This window comes from Ictidomys tridecemlineatus, chromosome 5, assembly GCF_052094955.1.
Source record: "Ictidomys tridecemlineatus isolate mIctTri1 chromosome 5, mIctTri1.hap1, whole genome shotgun sequence".
NCBI classification, from domain to species: Eukaryota; Metazoa; Chordata; class Mammalia; order Rodentia; family Sciuridae; genus Ictidomys; species Ictidomys tridecemlineatus.
In genome coordinates this window covers 19479539-19500205 of record NC_135481.1, presented here as the reverse complement: position 1 = coordinate 19500205, position 20667 = coordinate 19479539, and the positions used below count along the sequence as shown (strand labels likewise).

General features: G+C 40.9%; 2 long non-coding RNA genes across 3 annotated transcripts in view; one reads left to right on the top strand and one right to left on the bottom strand.

Annotated features, from left to right (window-relative positions):
- The window catches only part of LOC120886781 (uncharacterized), a 28407-nt gene extending 14155 nt beyond the window's left edge, over nucleotides 1–14252 (top strand). The window contains exon 2 of the long non-coding RNA XR_005729878.2: nucleotides 12365–14252. This is a non-coding gene — a long non-coding RNA (uncharacterized LOC120886781). The remainder of the gene's footprint in view (nucleotides 1–12364) is intronic.
- Nucleotides 1349–18106, bottom strand: LOC120886780 (uncharacterized). Of its 2 annotated transcripts, XR_013438747.1 has the most exons (4): nucleotides 16751–18106; nucleotides 5496–5604; nucleotides 4286–4475; nucleotides 1349–3662 (listed from the first exon to the last, which is right to left on the bottom strand). It is a non-coding gene; the product is annotated as an uncharacterized LOC120886780 (long non-coding RNA). The 2 variants fall into 2 exon arrangements; XR_013438746.1 differs by lacking the exon at nucleotides 16751–18106 and having other exon boundaries at nucleotides 5496–6878.
- Nucleotides 18107–20667: the final 2561 nt, after the last annotated feature.

The following is a 20667-nucleotide window of genomic DNA, read 5'->3' as shown; positions in this document are numbered from 1 at the left end:
ACCGAAGCTTCAGTGAACATTATTCACACTGAAGTCTCTGTGAACAGTGCCCTCCTGGAGTTGTGCAGCATGTAACTTATTCAGTGGTACCTGGGGCCCCTGCCTGGCACAGGATAAATGTTTAGTAAAGAATAAGTGCATGCACGCACATGTTTGTGGTATTTAATACAGTTTTAACTGGAAAGAAAAAACAAATTAGAGTCCCTGTTGAGAGGTTCTCAGAATACAAATCTCCTTGCTTTTGATGTGACAAAGTGAAAGAAATTACCTAAATAGATGAACTACAAACTCAGAGAAGAAACTTTCACCAAATTGTGCAGGTTAAAAAACAATAAAAAATAAGAACTCATTTTGGTTAATAGTGACACCTAGTGGTGTATGAAACTGTGAATTTTCTGGGACTAAATGATTTTGTTGTACATGTTTGGAGGACAAGTCCTAGGGGTTGAGAACCACAGCTCCCTTTTACAGGCCTACAGGGTCAGCATGTGGGTGCTCTTCATGAAGAAGGCCTGCCCAGTTCTTCCTGTGCAGAAGATCTCAGAATAATGCCAGAGGTGGAGGGATGCTCCCTGCCAGTGAAGCAGGCCCACTTCTGACAATCATTCCTGTCATCCATGCCTCTCAGCTTGCAACTTACTCTGTCCCTTCCTTCTTTCCTCTTCTGCTTTGACTTACCCTTTATTCACCTTCTCTCCCTTTTCATTATCCTCCTTGCTCACTGATGCCTCCCAAAGACATAGCAAAGCCCAGAATGACATTATCCACAATGGCAACCACTACCCCATATGACCAATTAAATTTAAATTAATTAAAACAAAATGAATTAAAAATTCAATCTCTCAGGGTTTGAGATGGAGCTCAGTGGTAGAGTACTTGCCTATCATGTTTAATCCAAGTACTACAAAAGCCCTGGGTTTAAACCAAGTACCAAAAAAAAAAATACTTGAAAGTATTTGCATATCATAGCTTGCCCTCTTTTGCTGCTGGGTTTAATCCAAGTACCACAAAAAAATAAATTAATTAAAAAAACAGAAAATTCAACTCCCTCAGTCACATTAGTTACTCAAGAGTCAGGAGCACTCACAGCTGCCATGTTGGATGGTGCAGATACAGTTGTGTGCATCCTGTTGGAGAGCACCAGCCTTGAGTTTGACTTACCTACCTCTTCTCATCTCTTCCTTCTCAACACCTTTTCTCTAAATGGCAGTTCTTGAAGCTGTCAGCTTTCTGCTCCTCCCTGTCCCTCTCCACTTTCTTTGGTTTATTGGGCAGCTTTCTGTTTTCTGTTTATTATTATGTAAACTTGTTAAGGTGACCCTGCCGTGGTGAACACAAAACTATATAATCATATTGGACAGTTTATTCAAGACAATGATTCACAGCATCTTGTTTTCCATGCATTGGAATGCATCAAAATATTTTTAAACTCAACACATCAACACATCATTTAAAACAATTATACCCCAGGCCCTTTTCTTTTTTAATCCACAGTTCCCTACCTTTTTACCTTGTCTTGAGTTAAAGTAGCTTTAAAATTAAACAGCACATCTTTTTTTAAAAAAAGTCTGAAAATACATGTTTTATGCATAGAATAGCTCTAAAATGATACTCAGCAAACTGGGAATGTGTTGGTATTTGGCTAAAATGAGGTAGACATTTACTTTTTATTAAATACCCTTTTGTGGTATATGAATTTGTTCTAGGGGTGTGTGTGTGTGTGTGTGTGTGTGTGTGCGCGCGCACGCACATGCGCGTGTGTGTATGAAACTTTTAAAATTAAATCGAGTTATAAATCGCTTTTGAAATTAAAAGTAACACCTGAAAATAAATCTCACGACACTGAAGAGTCAAACCAAAAATATTCCAGAGCTCTCAGAAAGAAACTAACTTTTGTATTGTGTTTGTTTGTTTTAAGAGACAGGGTCTTGCTGTGTTCCCCAGGCTGGCCCCACATTCCTGGGCTCAAGTGATCCTCCTGCCTCAGCCTTGGATTTGCTGGGACTGCAGATGCATACCACCATGCCCATCAGGAAAGGAGGTCATTAGGTGGTGCTGTGTCTATTTAAAAAGATAATACAAGAAGATATAGGACCATGTTATTTCAGGTTTATTTCCAATGACAATTTGCCAGGATCCTAGGACCTGAATGCCCTGACAAGTGGCCCCTCCTGACTGTTGTGTTAGGAAGAAAGCTTTCCTTAGAGTTTTGTGTTTCTTTAAGAAAGGACTTGGGAACCAGGATAGAATCATTATACCTACATCATAAGTACTAATTATACTACCTTGTTGATAAAAAGGGAAACTGAGTCAGGGCACAGTGAATTTGGTGTAAACCCGGGTTTTGTCAGCACTCTTGATTTCCTGTAAGGCTACATGGCATGAAAACCATATAATCATATGCCCAGACCAAACTGTGGCATCTCTATGTGGATTATCTAAATAAAGCGCTGCCTAGACCATGCCACCCAGGGGAGTTGGTTTGTGGTTCTTTCTGACTGTGGACTTCTATGGTGCCAGTCTGGCCTTGGGCAGAGTCAAGGTCCTCCTCAAAGAACAAAGGTTTACACTCAGGCTCCCTAGGACCATGTAGGAGTCTGTTTCTAATGAAAAGCTCTCTGGTTCTCTATGTTAGGAAGACAAATAGCAGCTCATCCCTCGGTGGAACACCAGCCACTATCCTTAACCCCAAGTCAGATTGGCAGTGGAAGATGGAACCAGCAATATCGTCAGCGCCACAGGGGCTCACCCTCACTTTCATATAGAGAAAAACTAAGAGTTTAGAAGGTTAAGTGACCTTCCCTAGATTATGTAAAGGCTGATGGTGCTGGAGCCTCCTGCCAGACTGGCCAACCCAGCAGGTGCTGCTTCAATTAAACCATCCCAATAGCCCTGGACACACCTCTGCACAGACCCTTCTAGTCTCATAGAAGAGTCAAACTCCTCACAATGTTCAATTACCAATGTGAAGACTGGATGCCAAGATCTGCTCAGTGTGTGTTTTCAGGTTAGATTTTTAAGGCCCTCTGTGCGAAAATTGTAGCTATCAGTCACCTGTGACTACTGAGCTCTTGACATTCGATTAATCCAAATTAACTTGAGGATAATAACAGTAAGATACATATCAGATTTTGAATACTTCAAATGAAAAAAATAATCAATCTCATTAATAATTTTATACTGATTACATGTTGAATGTGTAATACATATGGATAATATTTTAGACATATTGGGTCAAATGAAAAATATAAAAGTTCATTTATCTATTTCTTTTCACTTTTTAGAACATGACTAAACTTTTTAGAATAGGACATTTAAAATTATACATATGACTCACATTACATTTCAGTTGGACAATACTGAGCTATACAATATAGACTCTGACTTCTGCTTTGTAATGTAAGACAGCATTACAGTATAATGAGCTCATGTGCACACATTTAAGGAAGGGAGAGAAGGGGAGGGGAGAGAGAGATAAGGGGAAGCTGACTTTGTGTCTGCTCTGGAGTGAGTGTGAAATAGGTCATAATGATTCCATTGTTCCCTTGGATGATCCTGATTCCTGTGATTGACTCCAAGAGGGTGAGCATTTCACTTTTCCAAGAGCAGATTCCAGTGTTTTTCCTCCTGCACCAACATGGATAAACCTCAAAAATCTGATACTGAGAAAAAAAAAAGCAAAATGTTGGTACATACAGATGATTCACTTCACATAAAATTGTAAAGCTGCAAAACTATATATTAAACATAGATATGCATGGGAATACCATCTAGGGATAGAGGTTCCCTTTGGGAAGGAAGGAAATGTGTTCGAGGAGGGGCTTCCATTGTATCTATAATATTCTTTCCTTTTCTAGGCAGTGGTATGTTGTCACTTGATATTTATTTTCTATCCTTTGTGTATGCTGAAAATATTTCATAATAAAAGTGATTTAAGATGCATACTTTTCACCCACTGGTTAGGTACTAAAAGAGGCAGCAGATGCTTTTGATATGTGGGCATTTTACTTGCCTAATATGCCTATTGCAAATTTCCAGACTGTGCCCTATTTATCTCCTTAAAAAGTCCATTTCTATTCTGCACCCTGTCTATGTGGAACATTCAAAGAAAGTAATTGCTTTAAGCTCCAAGAAACTACTTTTTCTTTTAAATGCAAATATATGGACTTACACATACAGGGAGACACAGTGATTCGGGGATGTCACATTATTTCACTTATCTATTCTGCAGAACAAACCAACCCTAAGACAATGGCTTAAAACAAAATGATTTATTATTTCTCACAATATGGGTGCGCTGGCTGGGTGTTTGTCCTGCTGGTCTCACCAGGGCTCATGTGTGCGGGTTGCTTTCAGCTGGAGCTTAACTGAGCTGGAAGATCTAAAATGGTCTCACTCATGGCTGGCAGTTGGTGCTGTGTGTCCGCTGGAGCAGCTTGGTTCTCCAGGTGGCCTCTCAGCCTCGCCCTGGCTTCCTGTGTAGCATATTCAGGACAAAATTTCAATAAACAAAGGCAGACGCTATAGATTCTTTCAAGATCTGGGTCCCTGAACTCACTGAGGGTCAATTTAGGCACTTATTGTTCAAAGAATGTCACAAGGCTAACACAGGTTCAAAGGATAGAAAAATAGATTTTGCCTCTTAGTGGGAGGGCCTTAAAATCTCTGGTCATATTTAACTACCCACACAGACATTAAAATACTTAAATTAATATTTTAAAATACATAAAATGCACAATAAACTCAGAAAAGATAGCCTCAATTTCCACAACTTCCCTCAATTGGTGAAAAAAAAAGAAAGGCATCTATCATTCAACCATTGCCCCTTCCAAATGCAGAAGTCTGAATTCCCTTTGAACCTAGATAAAGTTCCCTTTTTTAATGGAAAAATAAAGAAGCTGGGGAAACTAACCTACCTTTTAGAGGGAATGATGAAACCCAGGTCTCCCCAGCAGGGAGCATATGGTACTGCTTGATGTTTAACTGTGTCAGCTCTGGATAAGAGGGATGGCAGGACTTCAGAGTTGAAGACAGAGCATCATCTATTTTCTAAACTAATTTTTGGTCAACGTGGAATTTTGTGTTTTAGGAAGGTGATTCGAAGGGCACAAAATAAAGCTAAGAGGAACATAGATGAGCAAAAGGGGAGGCAGCTATAACAGGACACCAGATGGAAAGGTTTCCACCACTGCCTGAGGATAGCTGGGGTGTTAATTAGATGCTATTATGACTTGTATTAAGAGAGGAAAAGAATGTCAGCTTTGTGCCACAGACAAAATATATGAAATAATAAGGGGAAAGGGGACATATCCAGAGTAAAAGAATATTAAACTTTAAAAGTGGAATTTGAAAAAGAGCTTCACTTCCAAGAAAAAAAGAAAATAGTATAATTTTGAAAGCAACTATTTGAAACAACTGCTATTGTACTAGTTTGTTTATGCTGCTGTAACAGAATACCACAGACTGGATAACTTATAAAGGAAAAAAAAATTTACTTCTCTCAGTTCTGGAGGCTGGGAAGTCCAAGATCAAGGTGCCAACAGTCTCTGTGTCTGGTGAGAACCGGTCTCTGCTTCCAAGATGGCAACTTGGATGCTGTGTTCTCTGGAGGGGAAGAAAGCTGTATCCTCAGTGGCATAAGACAAAAGGGTCAAACCCTTTGATAGGAGCATCTAATCACATTCTCAGGATGGAGTCCTGATGGCCTGATCATCTCTTAAATGTCCTGTTTTTTTGTTGTTGTTGTTTTTAATATTACTATATTGGCAACATTTGAATTTTGGAGAGGACATATTCAAACCATATCAATCCCTGAACCTTAATCCCCATAGGTGAGATTGTATTCAGTTAAAGAAAACATGTTTTAGAAGTCAGGTCTCAGGAGGTCACTGATGAAAGAATGTAATTTTATTGAGGAGATGACTGATGATCCCTGTGGATTCAAAGAGCATAGAATAAAATCATGGGCTAGGGACTCAGGCTGAAAGCAAGGGCAAAATGTAAGCCAAGTGAAAACACTCCAAGCTGCAGGCAGCAGGAAAGGTTGATGTCTGTCTGTGTAAGAATAAAGGGAAAAGGAAAAAGAAGGACCTGAGACTTCTTGATCCCGGACTCACAACCCAAACAGGCCTATGGAAAGTCACAAAGCACTATGGGCAGGGATACTTAGGAACCTGGCTGCTTTGGAGTCCTAACCCAGCCCTCACTAGCTATTTGACCTTGAGTGAGTCAGATGACCTCTCTGAATTTCAAGTTTTTATCTGTAAAATGGGAGAACAAGTTGATGCACAGGGTGTCTGGCATGCAATAAGGGCTCAGTACTTAAAGTTCAGTATTGAGTTCCTGAACCCTCCCTGGAAGGTTTAAGTTCATACTGTGTTATCACATATCCTGTCTCCTTACCAGCTCTGACATTTAAGCTCATAAAACACAGGCCCTGACTTAAGCATAGCAGCTTTAGGACTGCCAATAGGAGTGGTGAATAGTTTTCCTTCTCGCCAGGATTCAGCTGACTTAGTAGCAAACATCAGCATGGCTTCAACTTTTAAGCATTTATTGCATTAGGAAGCAAAGCAAAAGTCTCAGTCAATTTTCAAGTGTCATCTGCAGGACTGCAACTGTACTCCACTAGCTTTCTTAATGTAGATTTTCCTTCCCAGGAAGGCTTTTTTTTTTTTATTGTTGGTCATTCAAAACATTACACAGTTCTTAATACATCATCTTTCGCAGTTTGATTCAAGTGGGTTATGAACTCCCAACTTTACCCCGTATACAGATTGCTGTATCACATCAGTTACCCTTCCATTGATTGACATATTGCCTTTCTAGTGTCTGATGTATTCTGCTGTCAGTCCTATTCTCTACTATCCCCCCTCCCCTCCCCTCCCCTCCCCTCCCCTTTTCTCTCTCTACCCCTTCTACTGTAAATCATTTCTTCCATTTGTATTATCTTGTCTTACCCCTCCTTTCCTCTTATATATCATTCTCACTCCCTTTCCCTCCCACCTCTCATCCCTGTTTAATGTAAATCTTCTTCTCAAGCTCTTCGTCCCTACCCTGTCCTTGTTTACTCCCCTTATATCAAAGGGGTCATTTGGTATTTGTTTTTTAACGATTGACTAGCTTCACTTAGCATAATCTGCTCTAATGCCATCCATTTCCCTCCAAATTCTATGATTTTGTCGTTTCTTAATGCAGAGTAATACTCCATGACACCCATAGCGCAAGAGTTAACAACTAGAATCAACAAATGGGACTTACTCAAACTAAAAAGTTTTTTCTCAGCAAAAGAAACAATAAGAGAGATAAATAGGGAGCCTACATCCTGGGAACAAATCTTTAATCCACACACTTCAGATAGAGCCCTAAAAACCAGAATGTACAAAAAACTCAAAAAATTAGACAATAAGATAACAAATAACCCAATCAATAAATGGGCCAAGGACCTGAATAGACACTTCTCAGAGGAGGACATACAATCAATCAATAAGTACATGAAGAAATGCTCACCATCGCTAGCAATCAGAGAAATGCAAATCAAAACTACCCTAAGATACCATCTCACTCCAGTAAGATTGGCAGCCATTAGGAAGTCAAACAACAATAAGTGCTGGAGAGGATGCGGGGAAAAGGGCACTCTTGTTCATTGCTGGTGGGACTGCAAATTGGTGCAGCCAATTTGGAAAGCAGTATGGAGATTTCTTGGAAAGCTGGGAATGGAACCACCATTTGATCCAGCTATTCCCCTTCTCGGTCTATTCCCTAAAGACTTAAAAAGAGCATGCTACAGGGACACTGCTGCATCGATGTTCATAGCAGCACAATTCACGATAGCAAGATTGTGGAACCAACCTAGATGCCAGGAAGGCTTTTAAGATAATTTAGATATCTATTTATCTAAGCACTCTTTGCCAGAAGAGGATAGAGAGAATAACAAGTTGAGTTTTATTTTTAAGCTTAACATAATCCTCAGGAGTGGTTAATTTGCTTAACAAACAATTGTTGAACATTTACTATGTTCCAGTAAATACAAATGCTGAGGTGAGACAAAAGCAAGTAAAACAGTCCTTGCTTTTGAAGAGTTTATGGTCGAAAGGGAGCCAGAACTAGTACACAAATGATAACCCTTGGGCTGGGGATGTAGCTCAAGCGGTAACGCGCTCTCCTGGCATTCTCGGGGCACTGGGTTCGATCCTCAGCACACATAAAAATAAAGATGTTGTGTCCACCAAAAACTGAAAAATAAATATTTTTTAAAAATCTCTCTCATCTCTCTCTCTCATTTCTCTCTCTCTATCTTTTTTTAAAAGAAGATAATCCTCAAGGCATAACATTCTGAGGACTACAGAGCAGGTAGGGATAAGTTGAATCAGGGGTTGCAAAGAAAGGATAGCATTTTTTTCTATTTTTTTTTACAACAGCAACATTCTAAAAACAACAAGAGCCTGATAAGTTCTAATTTTCCTTTCTCTGAGTTTTTTTTACACATTCATACATTTATGTGATTTTATGGTGTAGTCATGATAAGTTTTGTGTTCTCCTAAGTATTGTGTTATAAGCATGTCCTTTTGCCGAACTGTTTTCATCATCATAATTCCCATCTGTCGTGAGTGTGATTACCTTTAGTATCTCCCATTATAAGATAGATAAGCTATTTCCAGCCTTTTCACAGTTAAAAATTCCTGGGATAGGGTATCTTTATGCATGTAACTCTTTTCTTCATTAGTATCATTTTGTTTAGCTCAGCTCTGCAAAGTAGGGTTGATGGGGGTCAAAGGGCATGAGTATTTCTACTTTTTAAAATATATATTATTTGGGCTGGGGATGTGGCTCAGTAGTAGAGTGCTCGCCTAGCACGTTTGAGGCCTTAAATTCAATCCTCAGCACCACATAAAAATAAATAAAATAAAGGTATTGTGTCCAACTACAACTTTAATAAAATGAAATATATATGGTGGAGAATCAATAGAATGTAGAGATATACAGAAAGAGGTTTATCATGAGGGGTTGGCTGTTCTGGAGAAGTCCCACAATCTGCCATCTGCAATCTGGAGGCCCAGGAAAGTTGATAGTATAGTTCCAATCTAAGTCCAGAGTCCAGAGTCCAGAGAACCAAGAGTGCTAGTGTCTGAGGGAAGACATGATGTCCCAGTTCAAGCAGAGAGCAAATTCACCCTTCTTCTCCCTTTTTTTTCCTAGCTATGTTCTCAACAGCTTGGATGATGCCCACCTACCATAGTAAGGGTGGATCTTCCTTATTCAGTCTTCCAATTCAAATGCTCATCTCTTCTAGGAATACCTAACAGACACAACCATAAATAGTTTTACCAGCTCTCTGAGGGATTCCTTGGTCCAGTCAAATTAACACATAAAATTAACCATCCCAGCCCATTTACAATGTCACCAGCAATAGTTGTGTCTGTTTTGTCAAAACAATGTCAGCACTGGTGAGTTGGTTTGGGATTTTAACTAACCTGCTATAATGTCATAGCTATTCCATGATGCCTCCTTGTTATTTGAATTCACATTTCCCTGATAACTATTTTCCCATATCTTTCCTGGTTATACCTCTTAGGTAATTTGCCTGTTCAATGAGCAATATTTCCACTGGCAACAAACAGCCTAGTCAGGCATAGAGTTAGGACAGTACAGTGTATTAAAGAAAACAGATGTAGGTTATACAAAAAGATAATCAGTGGAGGTCAACTAGAAAGGAAAAATGGACACCAGTATGTGACAAAGTGTGTTTTTAACCCTATGGGATTTTCCTTTTTAGGGGGTGGCGGGGGAGTAGGTATTAGAGATTGAAACCAGGGGCACTCTGCCACTGAGCTATCCCCAGCGTAGCCTCAAAATAAATTTTTATTTTGATACAGGTTGTCATTAACTTTTCCAGGCTGGCCTTAAACTTGCAATCCTCCTGTCTAAGCCTCCCAAGTCACTGGGCCTACAGGTATGTGACACCACTCCTGGGCCCTATAGAGGTTTTCAGTTTAATTTGTACAATTGTCCTCATAGGAATAAACAACTGAAGTTCCCTGTCTCTTTTAACTCTGATGAACCTAAGGGATCTCAGTCAAGAAGAACCAACTCCACGTGTCCCTGTCACTTCTAATATAAGTCCTTAACCCTCTTTCTTCTTCACCTGGAACCTGCTGATTCCTATGGCTTTTGCTCTGCCTGGCTCCTGCCCACTTGATCCACCTCTTCCCTCTTCAGCTTCACATTCCTGGAGTCCCTGTTCTATCCTACTGATGTGGACTCTGTCCACCTGATCCAGCCCAGGGCCCAGTGATTCTGGGTATTAGATCCCCAGGTTCTGCACTCTTCCTGGGTTCCTTTGGGGATGTGTTCCGTCTTCCAGGAGGGTTAAAAACTATGAGCACCTTAGAGGAGTACTCAGTATCTTTTCTCCTCTACCAGGAAACGGCAAGATAGTCTGAAGCAGACCACAGAGGAGAGGGTATGTTGCCCTTTGAGAAAACACCTCATCTTAATTCCTAAGCTCTACTAAGCCTGAAGTGCTTCCTGCCCCACAGAACTGATGGGCCTTCTGAAGAATCCTTCCCAACCCCAGCATTTCCTAGCCATAGTCTCATGTGCTGCTAAAAGAAGCAAAAGCTGACAAACAGCACTTTAACGAGAACATTGAACATCAGGCTCCAAGCTCTCAGATATACCCATGTACTCAGGGCTGTTCTGTCCAACCAGATCCGCAGACCAGAGATCCCTTTCAGACATCTGTGGCTCAAACCACAAGTCTCCTACTGCCCACGTGGGTGAGGAACAACCATTCCTCCAGGGCAGGCAGAGGAGAGGCCAACCCTGTGCCCACAGAGTACAGGCACAACAGCCTCCCCATTAGTGGGGTCTTGATGGAAAGGGCTGCACCCAGGGGTTTGGGGTTGAGGCATGAGCTTGGCCACACTTTGTTTTCCTGAAAGCATCTGTGGCTTTCACCCTCGTTAGAGGTCTTGCTGAAGGTGGTATCACTGAATCCCAGTGGCCACTGATGAGCTGCTTCCTGAGAGCACAGTGCTCTGCCCTACCCACAAAGCCAATGTCATTCCCTCTAAATGCTCTCAAAATGGGAGATGGGGAAAATGTGTGTCGGGGGGGTGGCTCTGGGTGCTCTGTGTGGACAAGCACCACTCTGTCTCCATAGCAGGACAATGTGAACTCATGTCTGTGGCAGCCTTTTGCAAACAGCAGAGAAAGAGCTATACACGTGTAAGAGATGATGACTGGGACTTCTCGCACTAGCCACATCCCTTACAGCCTCCCTGGTGTTGGAGTACTATTCACAGATAACATGTTTTGATGTTTAAGCAGATTGCCTGGCTCATCCTCTTGGTTTCTCAGCCCTTCCTTTTTTTTCAGACAAAACTGTATTAAATCACGTCCTCATCAAACTGAATAGATACCCCAGCCAGGGTCTGGCATGGGCTGTGACAATGATGCCATTCAGATTCTCAGTGCATCCTTACATTTGCCTCATGCGCACCCTGAAGAGAATTTGGCAGCTCTAAAATAGAAAAAAAAAAAAGCTTTTGATCCTGGACTACAGTTGGCTCTCTTATTGTGGGAGGGCAATTATTAACTTGTTTTAACTTGACATTTAAAAACATCTCAGTATCTGTTTTTTATTAACTATATCACACTAGACAGTTCAGGACAAGTGGAGGCAAAAGCTAAGCTTTGAACATTATCTTAGGGACCAGCTGGAGGAAAATAAGAAAAGAACAATCCCATCAACATGTATTAAGTGCCTCCCTCCACTAGACACTGCACATTCTCATTCTCACAATAACATGAGGACCTATTATCACTATTTTAAAAATGGATACTTTGGTTTATGGAATCACCAATATTTTATTTAAATTTTAAGATGAAATAGAAACTAAACTTTATCAATGCAATAGTTTGGGAGACACGTCTCCCCACCAAAACAGAAACTCTAGCAAATGTCTTGACTTCACAATTCTTATATTTTCTCTGGATACTTCCCATCTGTTTTTCCATTTGCAGGAGGTCGGCCAAGGGTTTAAATGGGCACTCCCTGGCCCACAGCTCCTAATGCTTCCCTGTATACCCCTGGTTCTTATTTCTGGTTCTTATTACAAAGAACCTTGAATGCATGTGTGCCTGACAACCTTGTCCAAGCTTCATTCATGTGTCCCCACCATCAAAGGACTGTCTTTGGCTACCTCTTGAAAGTGTGCAAATCAGATGCACGGCCCACCTTGGGGAGGATGAATTTAGGGAAGACTTCATAAAAAGCCCTGGAAGGGGTTTGGAACCCTGAAAGCCAAGAATTCAAGAGCCCCGGGGTCCTAAAGTTTGATCTCTCCTTGACTCTTCCTAGGCTGCTTGTTCTCACTCCATGAGGAGGGACCCAGCTAGAGGAAGACCTGAGCAGAGGATCCTATAAAGCAGAGGAAACAAGACAAGGCCATCAACTGCCCTGATCTAAGGGCAATGCAGCCTCTGTGTTTATTCCTGCCTGACAATGCCATATCAGCTGGGAAGTTCAGGGCAGAAGATTTGGTTACCCTGGGCCCAGAGTTCATCCTTGGGTCAGTAAAGGATCTCAAGGTGGAATTCAGAAGACCCAATGCCTTCTCCACCTTAAAAAAAAGAAAAGAAAAAAATTTCCTCTAATACTAAAACTTTGTCTGTTATATGTTTTGTTCAAGAAAAAAAAAAAGTTACCCTAAGACTGGAATGCCTCCATTTTTACTCCATAGGCAACATTCAGTTGGAAAATATCAAAGCAACTTAGAACAGACAAATCAGGAATCAGAAAGTCTCTCTGTGTTCAGGGGTTGGAGAGAGAGAGAGAGAGAGAGAGAGAGAGAGAGAGAGAGAGAGAGAAATGATGTTGAGGTCAGATGTCCCTGCTGTCAGTCCCTTCCTCTGAGGATGCAGCCTCCCTCCCTGGGGAAGGCAGAACGTGGACTGCTTCATGCAGGGGCAAGGTGAGCTCCGGGTGTGCGATATCAAAGACCCGAATGAACAAATCAGATATTGGGCTTCTAAGGTCCAGACTTTCCAAGAGAAAATAAGCCCTGGCATTTTCAGGAGATCCAACATGCAGACATGGCAGGGAGTTAAGAGTTTTCTAAACCTAGCCGCCTCAAAGCAGTGAGCCAAACCTGTCAGTGAGAAAATGAGGACGGAGTTTCAAAAAGAGAAGGGAAACTCATTTAAACTAGCCACAGGCAATCGTGTTTGATGCTAGATGTGTGCTTTCTAAGAAGTCTGTGCATCCATGCTAATAGGAGGAAAGTACTTGATTCAGGGCTTCTCAAAGGTTTCTAATGAAGGACCTCTAATGGCAGAGCCCAGAACCTTGCACTGAGGAGCCTGGGGTTATGGTGCTCAAAGTTACCCTGAAAAAATGGATAAATTCTTCCAAGTTTTGCATTTTTTTTTCAAAGTGTAAGTAGTTGTGCATTTGCTTCCATTAAAATCCTTATTTGATGAAAAGCTTAGGGTTGCAGAGTCATTCGGGTCATTAGGTGTGAAGCTTCTGCTTAGAAAGGGAAGTCTGAAGCAGGGAAGTGAGCCAAATTCTGGCCAGATATGGTGACTGATGAATCGTCTAAAAGACTAGCAATTGCTGGTGTCGGATGGGAAAGTTTCTGCTTTTGAGCTGTAACTCAAAAGGTTTGTTTGCCTCAAGCCTCAGCCAGGTCTTGTACCCCTGCTGGCCTTGTCTGAGAAGTGCCCTGGAGTCAGAGAGGACTGAGTCTACCCTTGTGGGAAAAGGGAAAGAATTTTCTAGAAGCCCAGCAGTGACCAACAGGAAGGAAGAGACCATCACCTGGCGAACAAGCTACACATCACCTGGAAATAGAAACCTGGCACCCAGAAGCCTGAGAAGGAGGCAAAGCTTTTAGAGTTAGGTGAGATGGGAGAGTGGTGCATGTTCTAGAATTTGGATCTTGAATGTCCCCCAAAGACCCACTCAGTCTCCTAAAGTGGCGCCACCATGAAGTGGTGGAGTATTTAGGAGACAGGGGCTAGAGGAAGGAAGTTAGGTGGTTGGAGGCGTGCCTTTAAAGGAGTTATTGAGACCTCAGTCCCTTCTTTCTTCCTCTTCCCAGCCACCATGAGGAGAGCAGCTTCACTCTACCACATGCTCCCTGCCATGAAACCTTACCACAGTTCTGAAAGCAACAGAGCCAAGGGACTATGGACTGAAATCTCTGGTCATGAGCCAAAATAAACCTTTCCTCCTTTTAAGTTGATTATCTCAGGTATTTTGTTAAAGTGACAAAAATCTGACTAACATATATCAAGGCTGTCATCAGTACATAGGGTGCTGTCACGCAAACTACCAAAAAAGGGGGCCCCTCTGAGCACTCCTCCCCCCAGTACTACACCTGTTACTTGGCTGCTTTCAACACCCACTTATCACCTTGCTTATGTGCCTGCACATATTGCACAAAATGTAATTATAGAACAGTACTGGTTGAATGTTAAAGAAAAGGTTGATCCTTAAGAGAACTTGTAAACACTTGGGTTCCAAAAATAACATTTCCCATAAACCTAGTAAAATTTGTGCTGTAGCTCAAGGAGTCAGCAAGCTCCAGCCAGTAGACTAAATCCAGCTTAGCACCTGGCTTCATACATAAAGTTTTATTGGTATGCAGCTGTGCTCATTCACTTAGATATTGTTGTGGCTGCTTTCCCACTGCCATGGCCATGGTGCATATAGGTGCTACAGAAACCATCAAACCTGCAAAGGCTAAGATTTTTAGCTTCTGTCCCCTTATAAAAAGTTTTCCAGGGGCTGGAATTGTGGCTCAGCGGTAGAGCACTCGCCTAGGATTGCAGGACCCGGGTTTGATTCTCAGCTCCACATAAAAATAAAGGCATTGTATTGTGTCCATCTACAAAAAAAAAAAAAAAGATTCATTTTCTCTCTCTCTCTCTCTCTCAAAAAAAAAAAAAAAAAAAAAGTTTGCCAACCCTGCTCTAGAGAAAGATACATTATTTTCCTGTGGCTTTTGCATACCTGTTGGCCCACTGCTGAGTGCCTCTAGAAAATAAAAGAGCAATAATCCAGTTTGAAAAGCCCAGTCTCTACCTATTACATGTAGAGGGCCTATCCTCCTCCAGTCTGACCCCATTTTTAATTACATCTGCAAACAAATCTTACTAAAACTATTTTTAAGAAGTGACTTGAGCAGATCTCAAGATTACCCAGTAGAGCTCCCTTACATTAATGAAGCACTTTATAGCATAAAACATCTTCTTCTCATTCCCCACTGCAAGTTTTGTAACAAACACAAACAAATGTCTAGGGCTGCCACAAACAAACGTCTGGGGCTACTAAAAACCGGGAGAGACAAGAAAGGATCCTCCCCTACAAGCTCCCAAGGAATCTTGTCTCTGCCAGTACTTTGATTTTTATCTTTTGACCTACAGAATGCAGCACATCATGAGCTATATCCCTCGCTCTTTTTATTTTTTACTTTGAGAGGGGGTCTCACAGAGTTGCCAAGGGGGATCTCGAATTTACAATCTTCTTGCCTCTGCCTCCAGAGTAGCTGGGATTACACATGTGTACCATCACACTTGGTTTATTAACTTTTTTTAAAGATGAATTTAAAGTGTTTTGAAGACAGTACAATATTAGTCACCTTTGCGTCATCATAACAAAATAATGGATATGACTATGAAATGAAGAGAATATAATTTTTGCTCACATTTCTAGAGGTTCGATCCAAATCAGGCAGCACCATTGCTTTGGGACTTTGATCATGGCAGGGGTATGTGTCAGAGCAAGCCATCCCATTCCAAGCCCGGAACAGAGGGAGATGGAGAGACCAAAGTCTCACAATCCCCTTCAAGGACACACATCCAAGGACCTAAGGACTTCCCACTAGGCTCCACCTCTTTAAGGTCCACAGTGCCTCTCTGAAGACCAAGACTTTATAGAAGGATATTTGGAGAGCAATTACCAAATCACAGCAAAGCCCAGGAGGGCCTAAGTCTCCAAGAAGGACAAGATGGGTGCAGAAGGACTTGTGTAGACTCAGCCTGATGATCAGATAACAGATGAGGAATGTAGATGTTCCAGAAGCTGCCAGCATATTCTGGACCAAAGGCTAGTCAAGAATGGTTTATATTTTAGGGAATAAAAAGAGCAGGAGTCTGTCTTCCTATGGAAATGACAATTAGGCAATCATAGGCTGAGAACTCTCCAGGGAGGTACAAAGGAAGGACTGACTTGAACAAACTTAAAACTGAAATGACTAGGAAATACATTCAAATGCCTGGATCTGCCTGGAATTGACTATTTTGTTGCTGCTGTTGTTGTTGTTGTTATTTGAATCTAGCCAGGAGTCAAAATAGGAGTTCAATGTTTAAATTATGGCCTAGTGGGGTGGTGCACACCTGAAATTCAAGCTACCTGGGAGGCTGAGGCTGGAGGATCACAAGCTGAAGGCTGGCTTTAGCAACTTAGTGAGACTCTGCCTCAAAATAAAAAAATAAAAAGGGCTGGGGGTGTCTTTCAGTGATGAAAGACCTTGGACTTAATCTCCAATACTGAAAAAAAAAGTTAAATTACAGGAAAAAAATTAGATTTAGGGGGCAAATACCCAAGGTTATAACCTGGGAAATATTACACTCCAACATAAAAGGTTTGGCTTAGTCCTCTCAACCACATCTACAAGATCAGTATCATCCCCATTTTACAAAAGGGAAAATCAAGATCTAGAGAATTTCAATGACTTACTATTATACAACTTCTCAGTGCTAGAGCTGGGATTTAAATCTAGATGCATCTAGACTCCAAAGCTGATGTTTCTTCAAGACTCCAAATTCCCTTTTGATCAGGGTTTGTTTCAGCATTTTTAGAGAAGTCCACACATCAATGATTGGTTTTTCAGGACCAGATTATGCTCCTGGATTGGGAATAACAGACAGAAAGGGGAGAAATTGGAGAAATTTAAAGAATCTCTGTCTCCCTTCTGAAAGTAGGGCCTCTTTTCTAACTGGTTCCCTCTCCCTTCAACATGATCTCCCACTCCACCCTTATTCCAGCCAACCTGGGTTTGGGGGGACCTGATTCAAAATGGTTTGAGTTGACAGGATGGCCACACTTCATGCAACAGGTTGTCTGTTGTTGCCAGAATGTGCTGAAGAGACGATGATGATCTGGATGTGCCTCAATGGTAATTTTTCTTGAAGGTGAATGACAGATAAGGTCTTAGTCATTCTCCTAATTTATGATGGATTATATCATTTCTTTATATCTCAACCTTCTATGCTTGAGTCACTCAGACATGTCTCTAGGATTGGACTCAAAAGCAAGTCTCCTCTTAGTCACAGGCTGCTCTCTCAGTTTGACTTCAAATCCAAAGGTTCTGCTCCTGATCAGTTCTATGGCAAAAATGTATAGATGGCTTATAGAAAATAAAAAGGATGACTGAGACCATGGAAACTGGATATCTTTGACCTAATTATGGTTATTAATAGGAGAACTTTGTGTTTGCCAAACATTTCCTTTCCCTCATTCTCCAGAGATCATCTTCTCTGTCTCCATGTTTTGGTCTATTATCTTACCCTGCATGAACCTTAACTCATTGTCACTTGCCCCATTCCTGTACCTTCTGTTCCAAATGAATGGATCTACATGGCCTGATTATCTATATTTTTGTTCTATTAGTTCTTTAGAGAGGAATTTTAAAATCTCAAACTATAATTGTGGATTTTTCTATAACTCCTTGTACTTCTATCAGTTTTCACTTCATGTATTTTGGGGTTTTTTAATATTTATTTTTTAGGTGTAGATGGACACAACACAGTGCCTTTATTTTTATGTGGTGCTGAGGATCAAACCCGGGTCCCGCCTGTGCTAGGCAAGCACTCTACTGCTGAGCCACAATCCCAGCCCCAACTTCATGTATTTTGAATAAGTTGTGAGGTGTACAAATAATTAGAATTATTATGTCATCTTGATGAGTTGACCCCTTGTCATTATGAAATTACCCTCTTTATCCATAGTAATATTCTTTGCTCTAAAATCTGCTTTACTTGGTATTAATGTAACCACTTCAGTTTTCTTTTGATCAGCATTAGCATTGTAAATCTTCTCATCCCTTTACTTCTAACATATTTGTGGTTTTTTTTTTGTTTAAAATGGATTTCTTGTAGATGACACATAATTGAACTTTTTAAAATTCAACATGGCAATATCTGCTTAGATTTAGTGCATTTACACTTATTGTGATTATTGATATGGTTGGCTTTTTTGGGGTACCATGGATTGAACTCAGGGGCACTCGACCACTGAGCCACATCCCCAGTTCTATTTTGTATTTTATTTGGAGTCAAGGTCTCAATGAGTTGCTTAGCACCTTGCTTTTACTGAGGCTGACTTTGAATTTGGATCTTCTTGCCTCAGCCTCCTGAGCCACTTGGGATTACAGGCATGAACCACTGTGCCCGGGTGATATGGTTGGCTTTTAATCTATTATTTTGCTATGTGCTTTCTTTTTTCATATCTTGTGTGCATGAGTATGTGGGCGTGTGTGTGTGTGTGTGTGTGTGTGTGTGTGTGTGTGTGTGTATGTGTGGTACTGGGGATTGAACCCAAGGCCTTGCACAACTACTGCACTAAATTCCCAGTCCTTTTTATTCTTATTTTGAGACAAGATCTTACTAAATTGTCCAAGCTGGCTTTGAACTTGGAATCCTCCTGTTTCAACCTCCCAAGTAGCTCAGATTACAAGTGTGCACCACCCGACCAGGACTTCTTATCTATTGATAATCATTTTTCTTTGTTGTTATTTCTGTTTTTTAACTAGGCGGGTATTTTTCATGATTATCTCTTTCTAGAGAACCTGGCCTGAGATGATTATAAAGCAAATGACCCAAGGGGGCAACTAACTGGAGCTTAATCCCACTAGAAAACCTGAGGAGGCGCTATAGAGCAATGCCTCAGAATTATCTTCTCGAGGGAGCAACTCCCATCCAGTCTTTGGTGAGGACTGTTAAATCCCACCTTTTGGGCCTCCCTCAGGTGACAACAGAGCATCTCCAACTGTCAAAGAACATCCTCAGACAATGATGTGTGGGTATAGGCAGTGTAGAGCCAGGCGTGTGAGAGGGAGAGGATGAGTGGGGGAGACACCAAGAGGGAGCACAGAATGGAATGGTGAACAGCAGTAAAAATGGATGAACTATTGGCATCAATATGGATCAATCTCACCCAAACAATATTGAATAAAACAAGCAAGTTGTAAAAGAATATATATGATAAGCATAGTATAAATCATAGAAAAAAATGAATCATGTAAAACAAGAATAAATCTGAGAGAGAGAGAGAGAGAGAGAGAGAGAGAGAGAGTAGAAAAACATGATGAACAGTAAATTTAGGAGAGTTATAACCACCAACAAAGAGGGAGGAATGGGAACAGTTTAGGGTACACATAGGAGGCCTTTCCTGTATTTTAAATGTTTTATTTTTCTATACTGAGTAGAAAGTACACAAATGACCAGACCATTTTATTATATTCTGGAATTTTTTTTGTATGCTTAAAACTTTTCAAAATAAAAATGGTAATGAACAAGAAAAATCTCATTAAAAGAGTCCAAATGATCTGAAAGAAATGGGTACAGGCCATTAGGAAGAAAATTAATTATTTTGCTTTGCTTTTAACTAAAACTAGCATGAAAGGGGTACAAGAAAATGTAATCAGAGAGAAAGAGAGAAACAATAGGAGCTACAACCAGAGTTGAAATACTTTCAACTTCGAATTTTCCTTATTCTGTAATTTCACTGACCTAATACTATTATTTCCGTTTTCACTAATTCCTTTCTGGACCTAATCCACATGCCAACATTCTTTGCTTAGTTCCAATTATATTGCACTTGTATTTTATACTTTGATTTTTTATACTCATTCATATATACTATGCCCATCAATGTTTCTCCATTTGTCTATAGTTGAAATATTCATCATTTTCATGGCTACATAATGCTCCATCATGCTGATGTATAGTACTTCACCAGCCATTTCTTTATTTTGGACTGTTATGTTGCTTTTAAACTTTAGATATTGAAATAACTTTGTGATAAATATACTTGTGGAGGTTTTTGTTTATGTTAAATATAGCCTTAGCAGAAATCCAGAGGTACAATTACTAAGTCAGAGGGTGTGACTATCCACGTGGCCTTTGCCATGTAACACACAGAATTCTCCCTTTGACCATGGCTGTTTACTTAAAGCCCCAGGTCCTCCCAAATGCCTAGGAATCTACATTTTTACATAATCTATTTTAGGCTTGTATTTGTTTTACTAAGTTGTTAGGAGAGTAAAGAAGCAACTGGGAGCAGATGGGAAATTTTCAGTTCTAAGAGGCATAGAGAATTTTGGAGCAAGGCAGAACAGATTTCTAATCCTGACTTTGCTACTGTCGATTGTGTGACCTTAGGAAAGTGACTTCCCCTCTCTAAGATGCCAGTATGTCCTTGCTACCAGTATGTCTTCCTCAAGGGTTTGTGCCAAGGATGAAACAAGAAAATGCAAGCCATGCACTGGCTGCAGTGGCTGATGTAAGGGGAGTGCTTAGCAGATAGGGAGAGCTCCTCAGATCAGCAGAAACCCCTGTGCAGACTGCACACAGAGGGTGGAGCTCAGCCTGCAG